This window comes from Cibotium barometz, chromosome 13 (assembly GCF_041138505.1).
Source record: "Cibotium barometz isolate CiBa-2024 chromosome 13, ASM4113850v1, whole genome shotgun sequence".
Classification (NCBI taxonomy): domain Eukaryota; kingdom Viridiplantae; phylum Streptophyta; class Polypodiopsida; order Cyatheales; family Cibotiaceae; genus Cibotium; species Cibotium barometz.
In genome coordinates, this window is record NC_141058.1 from 59,719,512 (window position 1) to 59,740,115 (window position 20,604).

Below are 20,604 nucleotides of genomic sequence, written 5' to 3' on the forward strand. Positions count from 1 at the left end.
ATGTTGAATAACCTCAGAAGGTTGAGTAACAAGGTTGCCTTGGGCATCCATCAGCCTAACAATATTCTCACGCATATGTTTTTGATGCAACTTATCATAGAAGCGATGAGATTGACAGTTAGCATCCCGCAAAGCATTAAGACGTGCAAGTAGTTTAAAGCGAACATATTGTGCTTCCTGCACCCTAGATAGCTCCTTTTTCAGCCATTCTATGGCATCCACAACTTCAGCATCCATAGAGTCAGTAAACATGAACGCCTGCAAGCCTTTTAAAAGCGACTCAAGAAGAGCCACATGCTGTTTTTGTATAGAGGCATTAGCAAGACCATAATGCCGCGCTAATTTCCGAGTGTTGGTAAGGAACACTGGCCAAGCATGATAATCAGCCATGGACACTCTTATGGAGAATTGTCGTATCAACTGATGCATATAAACATAAAAAACTTCATGCTCCAAAAAAATGTGATTTAAGCGCAAAGGCAAGCGTCCCAACAAGCCTTTATATGCATCCACAGGATGATAGACCATTTCAAACACAAGCGGCCAATGATTCGAGAAAACCTGTTGCTGATCAACCATCATAGTAAGAACCTCTGGCAAAAAGAGATCTTGATGTAAAATATACATTCTATCCAATCTAGCATAAGTGCCCTGAAACTGTTGTGAGGCATAAGTGTAACCCCTTTCATCTGGATGCAACCAAGACCACATGTCTTGTTTTAGTGACCTTGCTGCAAAAGCTTCCCACGCCATTCTGTCCGGGCCATCCATTACAGAATGAGGCGACGTGGCTTGCTCCCTGGAGACACACATATTAAAGTCTCCCATCACAAAGCCAGGATGAGAGATTGAAAGAGCACACAAGTCATTCCACAGCAAACGGCGTGCACGAGCATTATTTGGAGCATACACCCCTAACAACCATAAAGGCGTATCATCCCAAACAATCTGTATCACTAGAAATCTTCCATGAACATCTTGAATCACAAGAGAAGGCTGAAACTGCGAACGAACGGCAAACATAACACCTGACTGCGAAGCAGGATGTCCGCTGTAGAAAACATGAAACCCCTTATATACATAGGCTTTGCCAGCCAACTTATGCTACTTATGTTCAACTGCACACAAAACATCCCAACCATGACAAAAGTTGTACGCCAAAGCTTGAATTGCTTTTGGCGCGAAGAAATACCCTTTACATTCCATTGTACAATTTTCATAAGCCTTCCCAGAAAAGGAATCAACAAGGCCGTGTACTAGGCCCAGGACAATCTGCCAAATCACGAACCTTTTGAAGCATTGCATTTTTAGACATGGTATTTGTGATCTCAGACTGCCCTTGGAGTTCCGGAGCACGTGCCGAAGGGTAATGACCATCCCATGGCAAGATGACCATCCCATGGCGAGATGACCTCACCCTTCGAACCAAACACAAGAGGCACTTGTTGTTGTGCTTCTTTTGTTAGGTGACTTCTAATAGGATAGCGTTCTACTCTATCCACCCCAAGAGCCCCTGTACCTTGAGAAAGTTGGCCTCCCGACCTCTCAATCCTGGTCTGTTGGTGGGCACCTGAACCCAAAGGGTGACGAGCATATGTATGTAAGGGCCCCTGATGAGTACGCAAAGGCCGCCGCCAAACAGCATATGAGAAATCCCGCCGCGGGGCAACAAATCGTGTCTTTTTACCACGTACTTCCACCCATGGCTGCTCATCCTCATTCTGAACATCCACATGTACATCCATGTGCTGGGCATCATGTAAAGGAGCATCATGCTCATCTTCCACGGGCAACTGTCCATCAACGATATCCTTGGTAGCAACAACTTGTTCTTTCTTAGGACATTCGGAGACAAAGTGGCCCATCTCACCACATTTGAAACAGTGGCCAGCAAATGTATCCCACCTCAATTCATACATTAAAGGTTGCAGCCCAGCCATATTGACACGCAAATGTGTCGGCCTAGGTGTCCCAGTATCCCACAACATGCATAGACGATTTCGGTTTCTAGATGTCATTCGAGGCACCACCAAGACATCACCGATACCTCGCATGAGACCTGGTAAAACACGCCAAAACATTGGTGGGAATCGTTTCACTTCAACCCAAACTGGGCAAGCCTGGCGCAACATATCTTGGTACTCTGCCATAGGCTTCCACGGAACCACATGAACCAACTGCCCATCCAAAAAGAGTGGCACCTGCTCCAAGACTGCCCTACGGGCTTCCGAAGTGCGAAAAAGTATTTCATAAAAGCCTCTCGGACCATCATAAATCTCCTCAAGTGCCTCAGGCGACACCAAGCGGCCCAACCATGCTCTAAGACGAGGCAACAACGGAATACGCCCAGTAAAGAAGAAGATAGCAGCACGATCATGAAAATTTGCTAGCTGTTGTAGCAACAAAGGAGTCTCCATGCATACATCAGCCACACCACCATTATCTACTGCAGCCATTTGCACGCTATTTGCCTTCACATATTCTTGCAGAAGCTCACCAGTGATCTGCAGCAAACGTGCAAACTCCGGAGAAGGTACCTGAGAACTTTCCTCTGCATTCTCTCCAACATTCACCAGAGTGTAGCTTGCATCAACATCAAGCCTTTGACGTTTTTGTTGCTCCGAGGCATCTGAAGCATAACCCACATCCTTCTCGATCATCTCCTCAATAAGATCCATGTTAAGGCTATTGGCAGCCATGCCACCAAGAGCAGCAGCCAGGTCATCCAAATCCATGTACAAAAGCAAAGAAAACCCGTTCTCTCAAACCCTAATTCAGCACCTAAAAACCCTAATTCAGCACCTGCAAACCCTAATTCAGCAGCTGCAAACCCTAAATCAGTAGTTGCAAACCCTAAATCAGCACCTTCATAGATCGATCCGCGTTTTGGTCTCTCTCTCTCTCTCTCTCTCTCTCTCTCTCTCTCTCACATTGTACACAGACCCTCTCTCTCTCTCTCTCTCTCTCACACACACACACACACACACACTTAGAAAGGGATGTACAGAGAAGAGAAACGAAAGGAAGAGGAAGACGGGAAATGCTGCAGATCACCGGGGTCACAGGACAGAGGATGCAGGTGCACAGCAGATCGCACATCTTACGGATAAGTTGCAGCTTGACAGGTCGTAGGTCGCAAGTCATAGGCGTGCAGGTCACACAGGTGCACACAGGCGCATAGGCGAAGGTCGCACAGGTAGCAGCTCGCAGAGGCATACACAGGCGAAGGTCGCATAGGCGCACAGGCGAAGGTATCTCTCTCTCTCTCTCTCTCTCTCTCTCTCTCTCTCTCTCTCTCTCTCTCTCTCTCTGTGTGTGTCTCTCTCTCTCTCTCGCGCGCGTGCGCGTGCGCAACCCTGTCCCGCCATCTCCTTTCCCAGCCCGCCTCCGTCCGGCACCTCAGCCTGCCATTCCATCTCCTTTCTCTGCCTGCCTCCGCCCAGCACCTCAGCCCACCCTTTGGTCACCATTCTTTTTATTCCAGCTCCACTATACCCACCCACCCTTTGCTCAGTCCCCCAAGGCAGCAAGGCAGCCCACTTGGGCCCCGTCTCTCTCTTTCCTCTCTCTCTCTTACCAATGTGAGTATTTTTCTCTTACCTGCATACTGCATTTCCACTCCCTTCTCCAACATGGAGTGGTCTCCGGATACAAGAACTAGGGGTGAGGAGGAGAGGAAATACAGCACTGTATGGGTGAATACACAGAAAATCAGTGACCCCCATGCTAAAACATGCATGACAGTCCTGAAAGAGATACACAAACTGGAAAGCCTGCAAAAGAAGCTTGGAGTAGGTCAGGATGAATAAAACCGGTCTATGGACACATAAAGCGGTAATTCATTCACAAATAACCTGGACTTACTCAGACACACAATCACAGAATCCTCGCTCCCTCGCTCAACAACACATTGGCCCCGAAGTCCGGCGCCCCTTGTGGTATTTCTTTATTGTTAAAAAGTTGGAAAAATACAAAGCACGAGTGCAACAGAGCACTCTACTTGCACTAGCTGAGTTTTACAAATTCTGGGAGAAATTTGCCAGCATAACTGCACTAAAACTGTTCCATAACATCTCAGAATGAGTCCCAACTAACAGGCTCACTTTCATACGCATCAGACTTACCCAATGGAGTCCAAAACATCACAATTCAGCTTGCTGTAATTTTCTGCACAGACCTGTTTTCAGCTCTGTTTTCAGCCCAAATTAACCCTTGTACTGTCCTGGAAGACTTTAGCAAAGTCCTACTGCATTCTGGCATCAACCGGGCAACATAACAGCCCAAAAACAGCACCTAAATAATGCTGAAACAGTGTTGTATTGAAGAGGTTATTACCCTCTTCCGTCCCTGCTTTGGTGTAGGAACTAACTACACCGGTTCCTGTTCAAGGAGGCAACTAGCCTCTGCATATAAGCATGAAATTCACACAGCTGTACCTGATTTTATCTGATGAGAGCATTACCATAGTCTCCAAGAGAGAGAGAGAGAGAGAGAGAGAGAGAGAGAGAGGCTGTGGGGAGCAAGCTCAACCCTCAGTACATGAGTTGCAGGGCAAGGGAGTGCACCACAATAGCTCTTAACCTGCAACAATCCACCATAATGGCTGCAAATGAGCCTCATTCAGCCCAAAATCCCACGCTTCCCTCTTCCTAGTGTGGAAAATGCACAAAAATTTGACACTTGGCACATTTTAAAGCCTTTTCCACATGCAATCTTCCAAGCTAAAAATCTCCTGACTGGTTCACATTCTCACAACAGTCCTTTGCCAGCTTTTGGTCCCCTTGACATTTTGCACAAACTGACGCGAACACTTTTCAATTCCGAAACGGCCCAAAATAGCAGTTCCCTAGATTTTAGGGATGATGTCATCTGCATTCCTTCTGGTCTCCTGACCATCTTTGACCACTATGGTCACTTCAGAATTTGCTTAGAATTCAAGATACATTCACATTTCGGTGGCAGCCACTACTAGTGTAAACCGGCCTATGCCCTCATTCAGTGGCCATGTCCTGGACACTGTCATTCATCTTTCAGTGCAGTTCTCAGGCTTAGCCAACCACTGGTCCAAAGTCCCACTGGCTGACCCATTCTGACATTGCAATGGCCCAAGCCCTTCCAAGAGATCCCGGGGGAAAACAACAGCAACCAAAGAGAAAGAAAAGAAAAATATATATATTTATAAAGAAATGTAAATAAAGAAAACAACTGCAAAAAGTTTCACCTCCTGGTGACAATGAACTCTTACAGGGGCTGCACACCTCTATGCAACAGGAGGTGAACAGACGCAGCAACAAGTCAAAGAAGCGGGCAATTGGATTGACGTTGCCAAGAGGCAACGAAACTCACCATCAATCTCGAATATCATCAACGACATGCTTGAAGAAGAGGAGAAGGAAGATCCGGGCACTCAATGTGCGAGTGGTGGGATGGAAGGAAGGGGTTTCGCCGAAGGAAGACGCCATAGCTCTATGCAAGAAGCTGGAGATTCCCGAAACTCCCTTTGTTGAGGCATGGAGGGTGGGGAAAGACACCACAAAGGAGCGTGGACTCATCCTCAAGTTTGAGGGGGTAGAGGCGAGGCATGCATTCCTCGCCAAAAGACGTACATTAAAAGGGGAAAAGACTAACCTTGAGGATGTTTTACACTAGCCTAGGTGGCACACAAGAGGGAGTGCATGCCCCACATACTGGAAGGGCATAAGGCAGGAAAGTGGGCAGTGTACAGAGAAGGGAGGGTGATTATCACCGAGTGGCGCTCTCCATGATGGTGTGCGACCTATGGGACCACACTAAAGATTGCAGTCTAGAATTGCAATGGCTCTCTATGAACAGATGCAGGTCTGTTCGAGCAGGAGTTGTACGCGTTGTTTTTGGGACGGGACTAGGAGGCCTGGAGGCTTTTCCAGGATCGTTGCCCACCGATCCCGATCACCTCACTCGACATATGGCATGCATACGCCACCTCCCTTTACCACGTCCCCGGACACTAATATCATTGTGCCCATTCTGAAAGCAGGTGACCCCATGGATCCCAGTAACTACATGACTATTATGATTGTTCACACATTGGCCAAGATTTATGGATCGATCTTGGAGCAGAGATCGAGAGCACTAGGGCAGGCAGGTTTTTGGAGAGGGCACTCCATACTGGACCACATCTTCACATTATGGGGTATCATTTTGAGGAGGGGAGAGCACATGGGCACCGGATATACCGCTGTTTTGTGGATTTTCGCAAGGCTTTTGACATAGTCCCACGGGCCAGATAGATGAGGAGACTCTAGGACATGGGAGTACCGACAGAGATGCTTTGGGTGATCCTCACACTCTATGAGTTTGTCATTGGCAAAGTGCGGGCGCTAGGGGCGGGGGGATTAGAGGACATACATAGCACTATCGGGGTGAAACACGGCTGTCCCTTTTATCTCCCACTCTATTTGGACTCTACATTGATGACTACATAGATAGACACGGAGGTCCAAGAGCACTTTTGGCAGGAGTTTTGATACCCATTCTATTGTATGAAGAAGACATCATCCTCATTTCTGACTCACCAGAGGGGTTGCAGAGACACTTGGATGCATTACAGGCCTTTTGCGAGGATCGGGGCCTCATCGTAAACCTTGGGAAGACCAAGGTTATGATCTTTAACACCTCTCCACAGTGGATAGGTAGATTTTCACAACAGTTTACATATAGTGGGGAGCCAGTGGTGCATGTGACCTCTTATGTATACCTTGGAATCACTTTTACCGGACCGTGTTTCTCTATGCGGATGGAATCCGAAACCAGATTGATGCGTGGCAATGCAGCTTTGGGCTCACTTGAGAAATAGTGCTCAGAGATACAGTTTCAGGAGCCAAGGACGAATCTCTAGCAATTTGACACACTAGTCACACCCACACTACTATATGGAGCTCTCATCTGGGGTCCTAGTTTATACCACAAGAGGAGATGGAGGGAGGAGCCAACTGAGATAGACACGGAGGATGTATGTGATGGATGGAAGCCGATGGAGAGGCTGCTAGCGATAATGATCTCATGCATGATTAGTAGTAAGCCATCAGTGCCACACGAGATTGTGCGGGCGGAGATAGGGGCTGCACCAATTGTGACAGAGGCTATTTTCTAGACAGTGACATACTGGCACATATTATGGGAGCTCCCTCCAGATAGATACCCCAGGCTCGCCCTAGAGTTCTGGAGACAGCTAGCACTAGACGGAGACACGCAGTGTTGGTATGCCCAGGTGAGCACTTGGTTTGGTATGCATGGCATGTAGATGGAGGCACTCCCTCCGTTCTAGTACAACATAGAGGCGCCCTCCTTTGCTCTCAGTCGTATAGAGCTGAATAGGGTCATCAGGAAAGACATCGTGAGACTGGATACTCAAGAGGACTTGGCACCCACCCGTCTAGCCCCTTGGGAGGAAGATGGCCTTTTACAAGGACCATTTTCTTCTCATGATAGAGGATGGCTTCGGCACACACCCATGCTACATGGACACACATCTATCATTTGGGGTGCGATTTGCAATTGGACAGATCTACACCTCATCCCATCAGTTGAGAGTGGAGACAACCAAATATGGGCCAAGGGCAGCTGCACCAGAGGACAAGATATGTTAGCTTTGTCACACAGAGGCTGAGACAGAGGCCCACTATGTATGTAGATGCCCAATGTACTATGAGATTAGGGGGAGGTTCCACTGCCTCTTCCAAGATGGATTAGGACCACTTTCTAGGATCATGGATTTCTTTGACCAAAGAGGCTTGGGGCATTTCTCCTTGGAGCTTCGTAGACACAAGGGAGTCCCTTTTGCGGCCTAGACAAGCGGTACCTGTTAGAGGACCAGTACAGAGAGCTCTCACCGACTTCTTCCAGACCAGAGTGGCGAGGGCAGATTCACCCACTACACTTGATCTTTAGGCTGATGTAGGAGCTCGGCCAAGAGGAGTGACACTAGACAAAGCCATTGAGGTATGTAGAGCCCGGCGCTCTCGACCTCGTGGTCCCCGCCCATGCCCATGTCACTACAGGAGGATCAGAGCCATCATCTCCCACCATCACAGGACTTTCTCCTGCCGGCCCAGCTTTATTACATGGGGTGCCATGTTGCAGCGTCCTATGCGGGATATTTTAGGGTGATATGAGAGCTGGACACTTGTGTTTTGGGATCAAATCTGACATCTAAGCTCTTATTACTTTCTTTGTTTTTTTATTTTTAGTACCCATGATGATGTATTTCATGGACATGTTGTAACCTTTTGGTCTGATAGGTCATTTTGGCCTTTTGTAGACGTTAATACAACTCTCTCTCTCTCTCTCTCTCTCTCTCTCTCTCTCCATTGGTGTTGTTGGTGACCTCCTCAAGGAGGAGGCATTTGAGTCTTTCCAAAGAGCCCTTGAGAAAGAGGGTGAGGCCTGTGTACTAGATTGCAAAAGCTCTGCAGAAATCAGATGATGATTTGAAAGGCAAAAAGGACTACAAAAGACTCTAGAGCCTTAGCAAATATAAATGTAAATATATATCTACGACGACTCTGGAGTAAATATATATTTACATATAAATAAATGAATAAGGAAAGACCCCCCCCCCCCCCCCCCCCCCCCCCCCCCCCCTAATAAGGCTTATTAAAGCCTCAACGTGCTGAAGAGCAACATAATAGTCCGGTATACCCACCCACATCAACAGCACACATCTCGAGAAAGGGGGAAGTCTGCTCCAACGATCTCCATCAAATCAACACAAAGAAGAAGCATGAAGTGCACATCAAGAAGTAAATTTGGGGTTTTTAATCAATTTTTAAAAATTTGGCTTAATCAAAGCATTAATCTTAAATCCCCCATCATTTTGCGAAATCAAAGGTATATATCAAGCATTAGAGAGTTGCTACAGCCTCCTAAAGCATCATTTCCAAAAAGCCCTAATTTTTGGGAAACCTTAATTTTTGGAAACTAACTTTTATGGGGCATGAGATGAAAAGTTTGCTTTATGTAATGATTCAACCTCTGAGCCACCAAATGAGTAGGCCATGTTGGTATCGGGGGGGTGGGGGGGGGGGGTGGGTTGATGATAAATGTGGTGCCACAGAGCACAAATGTGTGTTTCCGTGCGTGTGTCAAATTTTTGTGTGTTTTTTAGGTATGTGAAAGGGCTTTCTTAGTCCAAGATATTTGTTGTTTTTTGTTGTTTGGCTGACCTAAAATCCCTTGTTTATCCTTACCCATGGGATCCCATAGCTGGCCTGTGAAACTAGAGCCATGTGATTTATCCTTGACTAGTGTGTGGGTGAATCAAACTTTACATGAGAGTAGCCAAGCCCAAGAAAATGGATGCCAGGCTCGCCAATGAGGGTTGCAAATCCCGAATTTGTTAGCGTGCTAGGTGGCTCCCTACAATCTTGCAAACCAATGAAGAGGCCGCAAGGGAGGATATTGCTGAAACTAAGTGCTGGAGGTGTTGCCAATGAGGTGATGATCGACCAAGTGGTGAAGGTGTTTTCCTAGGACCAGGAGGTCCTGGGTTCAAAACCCCCCAAGGTGCTCATCACCTATGGGGGTGAAAAACAGTACCTACAGGAGGATCTTGGGCTTAAGGCTAGTAAAAGAAAGAGAGTTGGAGGTCCGCCTCTGAAATAGGCAAGGTTTGGTGGGGTAGATGGAGTGGTTGCCATGGAGTCCTAGAAGGTGAAGACCAAAAGCGCCTACTCTTGTCGATGAAGAATAACCTGGAAACTAAATACTTGCTTGGAGAATGATGGGCGATGGAAGTTGGAGGGCTAAAGAGGATCGGGGAGCGCGGAGAAAAGGCACGCACGAAAAAAACATAACTACATGGAGGGTGCAAGGGGAAAGTGTGGCTAGTTAACCAGCGAAGGAGAAGGCGGGGCAGACAAGGCTCAGTTGGGCGAAAGGGCGGGCTGTAGCATTGGTGGAAGTGGAGGGGCGGAAGCTGAAAGAGTTGCGTGTAGGTCAAAGAGGGTGCCACAGGAGGGTGTATAGGGCTAGGTGATGGGGGGCGCAAGGAAGGAGCTAGGCGTAGGGGGGCTGTAGGAGATCATCAATTGTATAGTGGCATGGCACATTTGGCGTGCTTGCTGAAGCAAAAGGCCATAAAGGGCACTACCATGCCACCCGCTGAGTCCATTAGGAGCATATGGACGGACATCATTCACACGCTCCGTGGCCAATAGGAGAAGCTTGTTGTAGAGCGAGAGGCCATAGAGGGCACTACCATGCCACCTGCTGAGTCCATCGGGAGCATATGGACGGACATTTGGTGTGCTTGCTGCAGCGAGAGGCCTTAGAGGGCACTACCATGCCCACCTGTTGAGTCCATCAGGAGCATATGGATGGACATCATTCACACCCTCTGTGGCCAATAGGAGAAGCTTCGAGGCGGCTCTAAGCGTAGTTGAGAGGCTTTTCTGTAGATTTGTAGTGGTCCTTTCCTCAGGGTGAGAGACAACGAGGTTACTTGGCATTACAGGCGACTTGTTGGCTGTTTCCCCTCCCCCCCATTGTATGAGATAGCCTTCCTCCGAGAGCGGCCAGCTAATGAGGAAGAGCCCCTCTTTGTTCCCTGTTGTTTTTCTCGACTCCCATGATTGAGACTGCGTCATGTACTTAGCCAATTCAGCTGCATTTTTGGTAACTAATGGAAGGATCTTTTCTTGGAAAAAAGCTGCTTTCATTTCTCTTTAAGTATTTTGTTTCAAAGAAATCCCTACTAGGGAAGTAATCTCAACACAAGATATTGGTTGAAAAAAACATCAAGTGCCAAAAATGTTTTAAAAACAGTCTTCCATGGTCATTATTTGGACATTATTTGCATAAAAATTTCGATTTTAAATTTTTTTTGAAATGTATCTAGGCCATTGGCATGTACCTTCTATGAACTAAACACCCCCCTCCCTCCCCCTCCCCCCCAGCCTTAGGCCCAAAGATCCTCCCATAGTACGCGCTTTTTATCCGCCCATAAGCACCTTGTGGGGTTTTGAACCTAGGACCTCCTGGTCCTACGCAAACACCTTCACCGCTTGGGCTATCACCTTACTGGCACTAAAGACACTTTTTTATATACGTCTCCTTGAAAATTAGGCGATTACAACATTTTCATGTATTTTAGAAATTTAATGTGCCCTTGGGAATGTAGCACCCACCACGTCGGCGGTGTGCACGCTAGTGGGGAGCCTTCCATTCTTGCTTTTTGAGCGTGTGCTATTTTTGGTCCTACTGGGGGCGGGTCACCACTCGCTGGAGCAGGTCGGATGCAGTGGTTGGGAGGGGTTTGTATGTTGCCGGTGAGGAGGCGGTGGCTGGCGTTGGGCATCGTGGATTGGCAAAGCTTTAGAGCCTCTGCTGCCTTGGGCTTGGGGTGGGTGTTCCTCCCTCGAGTGCCAATGAGACATGCTCGGGTTAGATGATCCTTGCCGCGGTAGACAAAGCACTATTCGGACAATCTTGAGAACTCAACTTGCTGCAAGAAATGGGTACGACGTGTCGAGGGAGGTTCTCTGGAGAGGACACAAAGGGTCGGAAGCCTTGCTGCTCTCACGGCGGCAGCTCTACCGCCATGTGGGGGAGGGGGACTCAAGAATGTGATCCAAAAAGCACCCGATCATTGGGAGAAGAGCATGATACTCCTTTGGGAGGTCGGGAAGAAAACCGTGACCTGGAATCCTGTAGCTCATCTCAGTCCAGAGAAAACCTGTGTTTCCACTTGGGAAGTATACCTGGGGGCCTTGTATTCCAAACAAGCTCAACTTCAAGTTCTTGGCTGTTAGGGTGGCCGTGTCAAACTCAATCATGATATATCCATTGTCAATAAACTGGATACGTTTGATACACCCATGCTTACTAGGGTTGCTTGTAGGAGGTCCCATATTTGTCTGTGGGGCAGCTTGCTGTCAACGAACGTGCACACAAGGGTTGTGGCCTCCAGGGAAGCTACAAAGGAAGGGAGGAGCTGGAGGTCCGCTTTGGAGAGTTGACAGCTGGGGTTGGCCTTTGACAAGATGGACTGAGCGGTTGCCATGCAGTCCTCTTGAGGGAGAAGGCCAAAGACAACCAGCCAAGCATGAATGAGCAAAAGACTATCCATTGAGAAGGTAAATGGCAAAGGAGGCATGAAGGTGAAAGAGGTGGTAGCCTTCTGCCTCCGGGAAGTTTAGGTGTGAACAGGCTCTAGTCATGGGCACTTTTTATCCTGTGTTGACAGGGGTTTTTCCCCCGTTAGAACACTCTTAGTGTGTTAGCCACATCAGCCCTAGTGCTAGGGCTACTAGTACGATGTACTCCACTCGCTCATACTCATTGTGTACTTCCAGCTTTCTGTCGTGTCGTCTCTGTTGCTCTCTGAGCTCGTGTGCGTGTTTTGTCTTTGAGTCTGTGCAGTGCATCTCCTTGCACATCCAACATTGGTATCAGAGCCAGGTTGTCTTGAATACAATGCCTTGGTTTTAGAGCTTGGCTTCATAGGCAATAGCTCCTCGCCGCCAATCAATGTCGCGGCTCATTAAGCTGCACCACTATACATCTCGGGTAAGATTGCTATCTTTTTATGAGATCTAGGTTTCTGTCCCCTTTCTGTACTTTTCTGGTGTATTTAATTCATGCCGCCGCTCATCCAATTTGCGCTCTTGCACAGACTCAGATCTAGGGTTTTTACCTTCTATTGTACATTGGCGTCATTTTTGTTAATGTTGTTGTACATTCTAGGCTCACCTCCACACTAGCACTACAGCTAGCTTTCATCAGAGTTCTTCAGCTGGTTCTATTGTTGCTGCTGCGGTTCAGTCATTCAGCTTTCTTTTGGCATTGGACTTTTGCGTCCGTCGGCTTTGACTAGTCAGCTTTTCAGCATACACTTTGGCATTGGACTTTTGCGTCAATTGATTTTTCTTGGTTAGCTCCTTTAGCTGCGTCAGTTAGTTTTGCCTAGTCCGCAGTTCAGCCCTTCGCTTTCTGCATTTAGCGTGTGGCTTTCGGCCTTCGACATTCAGTGCTTAGCTCTCCGCCTTCAGCGCTTGGCTTTCGGCTTTCAACATTCAACGCTTTGCACTCCGCATTCAACGTTTGGCTCTCTACATTCAATAGTCCGTTTTTAGTCTTCGGCTTCCTCCCTTCAGCAGTCAGCTATGCCTTTAGTATTCGGCAGTCTACCTATGACTATCGGCGTTTGGCATTTGATGTGCCGATTTCATGTCAGCATTGGACCTGTTGTTTCCACGTCAACTTCAGACATGCTGTCAGCATGGGCATCAACGTCAGACTTGTTGTCTCCACGTCAATATCGGACCTGCTGTTTCCACGTCAGCTTCGGATTTGCCGTCTCCACGTCACATCGGACCTGCTGTCTCCACGTCAGCCGTGGACTTGTTGCTTCCCTGTTAGTAGACTCCAACTTGTAGCCTTCGACTTGCTGACTCTGCGTCAGCCTTGTAGCCTCCGACTTGTTGACTCTGCGTAAGCCTTTGCTTCTGACTTGCAGATTCCGTGTGTTGATCCCGCACTGCAGATTGTGTTCTTGTTCCCTACCACGTGCAGCTTCCGCATCTGCCGATTCCATCTGTCGTCTCGGACCTGTTGATTTTGCATCAAATGACTCTGGCTGCAGCTTCCAACCTGCAGATTGCTAATCTAGTAAGTTTGCCCATGCACTGAGCAGACATTTGAAGTATTTTGAATCACTTGTTGTTGCAGGTACTCCCTCTGTCAGATATACTTCAGTTTGCATATTCCTTTGCCAAAAGTTCGGAAACACTAGTGAGATGTTCGGCATGCTGTCGGTTGAGGACAAGTTGGATGGAACCAACTATCCCATGTGGACATATGTGATGTGGCATGTTCTGGTGGCAAAGAACCTGTGGGTGTATGCATTTGGTGTTGACCGCTGGCTTGCCAAACTCGCATCTGCTATCAGCACGTCTAGTGGATCCGCTGTTGGAACCAGTGATTCTAGTTCTAGTGGTGGTGTGTACAGCCTACACCTGTTCCTCCTATACTGGAACAACTCGGATGGGATGCCAAAGATGCACATGCGCATGCCTTGATTGGTTTCTCTTGCAAACGGCAAGTCATTCCTCACATCCATTCATGTAGTTCCTCTAAGAGTGCATGGGATGTCCTTGCCTCTCTCTATCAGATCCGCAATGAAGCCCGAGTTGCCTATCTCCAGAAAAAGCTTGACTTGGATGCATTTCTGACCTGTGTCAAGGATCTAAGAGAGCAGTTGATCAATATTGATGAGGTTATTCCTGTCAGTTCTCTAGTCTCTAAGTTCTCAATGGCCTTCCTGAATCATATGAGGGATTTTCTACCACTCTCCGTTTCTTGACAAAGAGGAATACGGATTTGTATACTTTTGATGAGTTGGTGGCCCTCCTATTACAAGAAGAGCCGTCTCGTACCAATTGGAACAATATGCTTGCTTCCAATCAAGATTTTGCTGTCTCCCATCATGGCAAAGGTAAATCTGGGGATCCCGCTCATGCTAAGACTAAGGGCAAAGCACAAGCCCATTTAGATCCTCCTAAGCCCAAAGAGGAGCCAACAGAGAAGAAGAAGAGATGCAACTACTGCCGGAAACCTGGTCATGTTCTTGAGGACTTCGATAAGCAGAAGGAGAGAAGAAGAAGCAGCAAGGTCTTGCTGGCACTACAAGTGACAATGCAAAGGAATCAAATTTTGCACATAATGGCTATGCACTGGCAGTCACATGCAATGCTCTGCCTACCTCTTATCTATCCTTGCATTTCGGTGCCACTAAGCACATTATTTCATGTAAGAAGCTGTTTGCTACCTTGAGAGATGCTCCGTTAGGTGGTACAGTGTTGTGTGCTAACAATGCATCCTATACCATCAAAAGCATTGGCAATGTGGAATTAAGATCATGTTCTGGGGATACATATACTCTTGCTAACACCTTGTATGTACCTGGCAGCCACAAGAATCTCATTTCTGTCTTAGCACTTGCCAAAGCTAGTTTGAAAATTCAGTTTTTTTTTATCATTACTGTTTCATTCATGACAAAACCGATTCTGATGCGCTTTTGTTGTGTCTGGTACATTGCGCAATGGCCTATACAGGCTTGACATGTATGACAAGAGTACTGATCCTCATGTTGATGCATTGATTGCTTCCACGCCACAGATCATGCGTGACATTGAGCTATGGCATGCTCAGTTTGGTCACTTGAATTTCCCATCTCTTATGCGGTTACAACGTCAGGCTATAGTTCATGAGTTGCCGCCTATGTAACTCCCCCACAAGCATGTATGCGAGGGATGTACACTGGGAAAGACGCATCGTCAGTCCTTTCCGAAAGATGGCATTGTGCGTGCTATCCGCCCATTGCAGCTTGTGCAGAGTGATCTCTGTGGTCCTTTGTGAGCTCCATCTGTCGGCGCGGACATCTGTACTTCATGACTTTCATTGACGACTACACATGCTTTTGTTGGGTGTATGGTCTGAAGATCAAGTCGGATGCCTTTTCAGCTTTCTGTAGTTTCTTCCTCTTGCTGAAAACGCTTGCAATCATAAGCTGCTGACATTGTGTACCGATCGCGGGGGGGGGGGGGGGGGGGGGGGGAATTTGTCAAACGAGTTTACAACTTTCATGCAGTCTCGTGACATTTCTCATTAGTGAACAACTCGTTATATGCCACAACAAAATGGTGTGGCTGAACGCCGGAATTGGACACTCATGGAAATGGCCAAATGTATGCTCAAAAGCAAGGATCTGTCTTCTAGATTTTGGCTTGAAGTGGTCATGTGTGCTAATTATGTGCTGAATTGCAATCCGATTAAAGCCTTGAAATCTATGATAGCTTATGAAGCTTGGAATGGCAGAGTCCCACTCATAACTCATATGCACGTTTTTGGATGTCTGGCTTATGTGCATGTACGAGCACAACATAGACATAAGCTTGAAGCCAAGGCATTGAAATGTATCTTTGTGTGGTATAGCATTGAGAGCAAGGGATATCGGCTACATGTTCCGTCCAGTTGGAAGCTAATTGTATCTTTAGATGTCATCTTTGATGAATATGCATCTCAACCTATGCTTTCGTGTCGGCTACAACCATCCGTTGATGGCCCGGATGTGTTTGATACATTGCTGGCTTTATTTGGTACTGGTGCTGACTACATTGAGCCCGACTTGGCTCCGACTGAGCCTACTGATGCTGCCAACCATCAGCAGATTCAGTAGTTCGAGAGTTCCCCTATTGCTCCGGATCAGCAACCCTTTAATCGAGATGCCTTGGGTGATGCATTAATTGAAGAGGAGGCAGCTGTTCGTGATTCTCAGGGGATTCCTCGTTGGCCCCGTGCTACCTTGCGTGACAGCAAGGTCCCTACACCTTTGCTAGGACGGGACACGAGCTACCTCTAGACATGCATCTAATTTTGTAGACACAGCCCTTGTTGCTACCGCACGGAATGAGGAACCGCTTTCTCACTTTGATGCATTGGAGGATGACAATTGGGTTTTAGCCATGCGTTCGGAGTTGGACTCCATTGCCAGAAATGCTACATGTGAGTTATGTGATCTGGCCTGCCGCGGCAAATGTGCTATAGGCACCAAGTGGGTGTATATGCTGAAGCGAAGCCTGACGGCTCCGTTGATCGGTATAAGGCTCATTTAAACACCAGGGGCTATGCCCAGAGAGAAGGCATTGACTATGATGAGACCTTTGCACCTACATCATGTATGACGACCATACGAACTCTGGTTGCATTGGCTGCGCATAAAGGTTGGAATGTGCATCATTTGGATGTCAAAATTGCATTTCTGAATGGTGATTTGCAGGAAGAGGTTTATGTCACACAACTTGCTTCAGCAGGGTGCAGAGCATCAGCTATGCAGATTGTGCAAAGCACTATATGGCCTTAAACATGCTCCTCATGCTTGGTATCAGAAGATACATGCATACTTGCTCTCTTGCTTGTTTCAGAATAGCCCTACGGAGAGCACTCTCTATGTCCGCAAGCAAGGGGATAATCTCATAATCTTGAATCTTTATGTGGATGATTTGCTTGTGACTGGCCCCGACAAGGGGCAGATAGCAGCTTTCATGATCTACAGCATGCATTTGATGTTTCTGACCTGGGTCTTTTGCATTATTATTTGGGTATCCAGTTTGTTCCGACCGAGGGGGACATCATGTTATCTTAGAGAAGATACACTGCGCAGCTCTTGAAACGGTTCCAAATGATAGATTGCAAACCTGTTTCTACTCCTGTGGAACCCGGTCTCTGCCTGTCAATTGAGGACTCTTTGAGCCCTCCTATCAACAAGTTGTCGGATGCCTTATATATCTATGCACTACCCTTCTAGACATTCAGTATGCAGTGTCACAATTTAGCAGATTCATGCATTGTCTCGGCACTCGGCATTGGCAAGCAGTGAAGCGTGTCTTTTGCTACCTTCAAGGCACTTAGCACTTTGTGTTGTTTTACATCAGTGTGTCTTCTTTATGCTTGTCCGCCTACACTGACAGTGTTCTGACACAAGAGTGTAAACTAGTGGTTACTGTTTCCTTCTTGGCAGCTCATGCATCTCATGGCTCAATAAGAAGCAGCCGAGAGTGGCCACATCAAGTTGTGAAGTTGAATACAGGGTAGCCTTCACAGCTATTGTGGAGTGTTTATGGCTTCGCCGTCTCTTGGCTAATCTTGGTATTGGACAACTGTGTGCTACTACCATTTTCATTGACAGTCACAAAGTGCATTAGTAGTCACACGGAATCCAGTTTTCCATGCGCGGACGAAGCACATTGAGGTGCATTATCACTATGTTAGGGAACGGCTCCGTGTAGGGGAGAGAGCCTTGATTTACGTGCCTACACAGGCCAATGTGGCAGATGGATTTACCAAGCCTCTTTCCAGGGAGAAGTTTGAAGCTTTCCGACAAGCTCTGTACTTATTACCTCTACTAGGGTAGTCTGCTACACCCGTGACCTTGTATCCTTTCACGCCATTCACTTCAAGGGGATTTGTTAGCCTTCTGCCTCCGGGAAGTTCAGGTGTAAACAAGCTCTAATCATGGGCACTTTTTACCCTGTGCTGGTAGGGGTTTTTTCCCCGTGAGAACCTACTCTTAGTGTGTCAGCCATGCCAGCCCTAGTACTAGGGCTACTAGTACGATGTACTCCACTCGCTCATAATCATTGTGTACTTCCAGCTATTGCGTCGTCTCTATTGCTCTTTGAGCTGGTGTGCGTGTTTTGTTTGTGAGTCTGTGAAATGCATCTCCTTTCACATCCAACAAGAGGCTTAAAAAGGGGGATGGTGAGAAGAGGAGGAGGGGGGGGGGGGGAGGGGGGAGAGAGCATAGGCAATGGCGAAGGCCTAGGAGGAGGGACGGGCGGAGGTAGGGAAGGGTGTGCGAAGAGAGGAGGGTGAAAGAACAAAACGGCAGGTGGGGGTTGCAAGAGCGAGGTGCACGTACTAGGGGAAAAGGGATGGGGGTTGGCGGGGGTTTGTGCATAGTAGGAAGGAGCTCCTAGGAGAGGCTAGATTGGGGGGAGGGTGGGGCTGCTAGGGGGCAGTAGGAGCTCCAACTCAAACTGGAATGATAGGTTTTTTTTTTTTTTTCTGAACTAGGTCTGTCCTTAAGTGGTCTAGAGGATTCTAGTTATGGGATCCAAAAAATAAGGTACCTGTTTCTTCCAAGTATCTAGAACCTTGTTAGTTGCTTAGAAATCAGGGGGAGATGTCACGAGATGCAATCACTCAGGAATTTCTACATGGAAAATCGGTATAAAGTTTAATACTAAAGAAAAATTATCCTTTACCATATGCTTTAATTATCGTGATGTATTTATCTCATGTTTTAATTATTTATTATTTATTCCAATCAGAGATTGTGCTAATAATCAATCGGTGAAGTCCCTCTCCAAGCTCGATTGAGAGGGCGAAATATGACCTGGTGTCCATGGCTGTGGCAAGTGGGGATCAAACTTGAGACCCCTCCTCAAGAGTTCAATCACTTACCAGCTTCACTTGTTATTGCTTCACTTGTTATTGTTATACTCCTAACCTTAATTTCAAAGGTACCCCTAAGTTAAAAGAAGAAGAAATGACCAAATTAATGATTTGGGGAAAAATACTTTGGAAAAGCATTGGGGAAAAGGACCTGGTAAAATAAATAAGGCCGTTTGCTATTGGAGGGGCAACATGTATGCGTTGCACTGCATAGAAGGGCCATGGAGAAGGTGCAGAGTTGTACGGAAGCATATACAAGAGGTTGTACGAAAGGACCCACATGCTCTGTGTGGTGATCCCAAGGCAGGGCAAGAGCTAGATTAGTAGTTGTGGGGTTTGTATGTTCAGTGACCACAACAATAGCAGTAGAACTTTTAGGATTGTTGTCACTAACAAATTTTCTCCTGCCGGTGCCAGGTCCGTGCACGAGTATTATCGTTGGATAAATTTTTGCGCGTGATGAATGTTTGTGGGTTTCGGAGATGCCTAAAGATGCGTGTGTGGGCATAAATCTGATCTTGTCTATGCTCACAAATTGCTTTTGCAAATGAGAAGTGTGAATAGAGCCTAAAGATGATGTAAAAGCAATTGTAAAAAGCAACCCATAACCCATATAAACAAATCGAAGCACAGGGCTGTACTGTAGCAATTGAGTTGTGTGGGAAACCATTGGACAGAAATCGGGCTGGGTGTGGAGCTATTGGGTAGCAATCAGGCTACATGGGTAACAATTGGGAGCAGTTGAGCTGCAATTGGGGAGCAATTGGATGATTGGGAAACAATTGGGAGCAGTTGAGCTGCAATTTGCGGAAATTGGACAAGTGGGCTTCAATTCCGTGCAATTGGCAACGATTGAACAATTGGGCAGCAATTCAAAGCAATTGGCCTGCGTCGGTAGCAATCGAAAGCAATTGGGCAGACTATGCAAGGCCTTTTTTCAAGCAGTGTTAACAGGACATGAATAGCAGAGATTTCTTGCACTGGTAGAACAACCTGCTAGGCATAAGGAACAGTTGTTTGGGAATTTTGACATTGTGGACTTCACAGCTAGACGTTCGAATCTGTTGCAATAGAATGTGCATTTGCCGCTGGTGTCCAACAAGTTGCTTCTTATGGGTGGATTGGCTTTCAGGGGTTGAAAACAACACAAAACAACACAAACCAAGTTGTCTGATAACAAATGCAAATAATAGAGAACACTGTAAACTACAAGTAGGCCTTCCACTTGTTGGCCTGAAAAATAGATCCTGCCTCTCTCGTCTAGCAGACTGGAGTGTGTTGCATTGTCCCCTGCATTGCTGCTCAAACGATGGGGGAGAGGATTTCTTTATAGACCACCAAGTGGAGGCCTATAGCAATTGAATTATTTTGTGGTCTGTTTGCCAATTTTTGGGTGGTGCGAGTAGAGCACGCTGTGCTTACCTGTGGTGGCTGGCTGCTCCCTTTCTGGATGTTTGCCTGCCCATGTGGCTGAAATAAGGGTTTGTGGTCTTTTTTACTGACGTGCTTGGGCTGCTGCTATTTCACCCTCGTTGATCATGTTTCCTCTTTGTTATCAGGCTCACATATGGGGCCTTTTTCCATCTCACGTATCTAGCCCATAGCCTTTAG

The 20,604-nt window shown here is 47.1% G+C and overlaps 1 protein-coding gene across 2 annotated transcripts in view; it reads left to right on the forward strand.

Moving 5' to 3' along the window:
* The window catches only part of LOC147632894 (insulin-induced protein), a 110,517-nt gene that overhangs the window by 50,734 nt on the left and 39,179 nt on the right, over positions 1–20,604 (forward strand). The gene's annotated exons all lie outside the window — the stretch shown is intronic.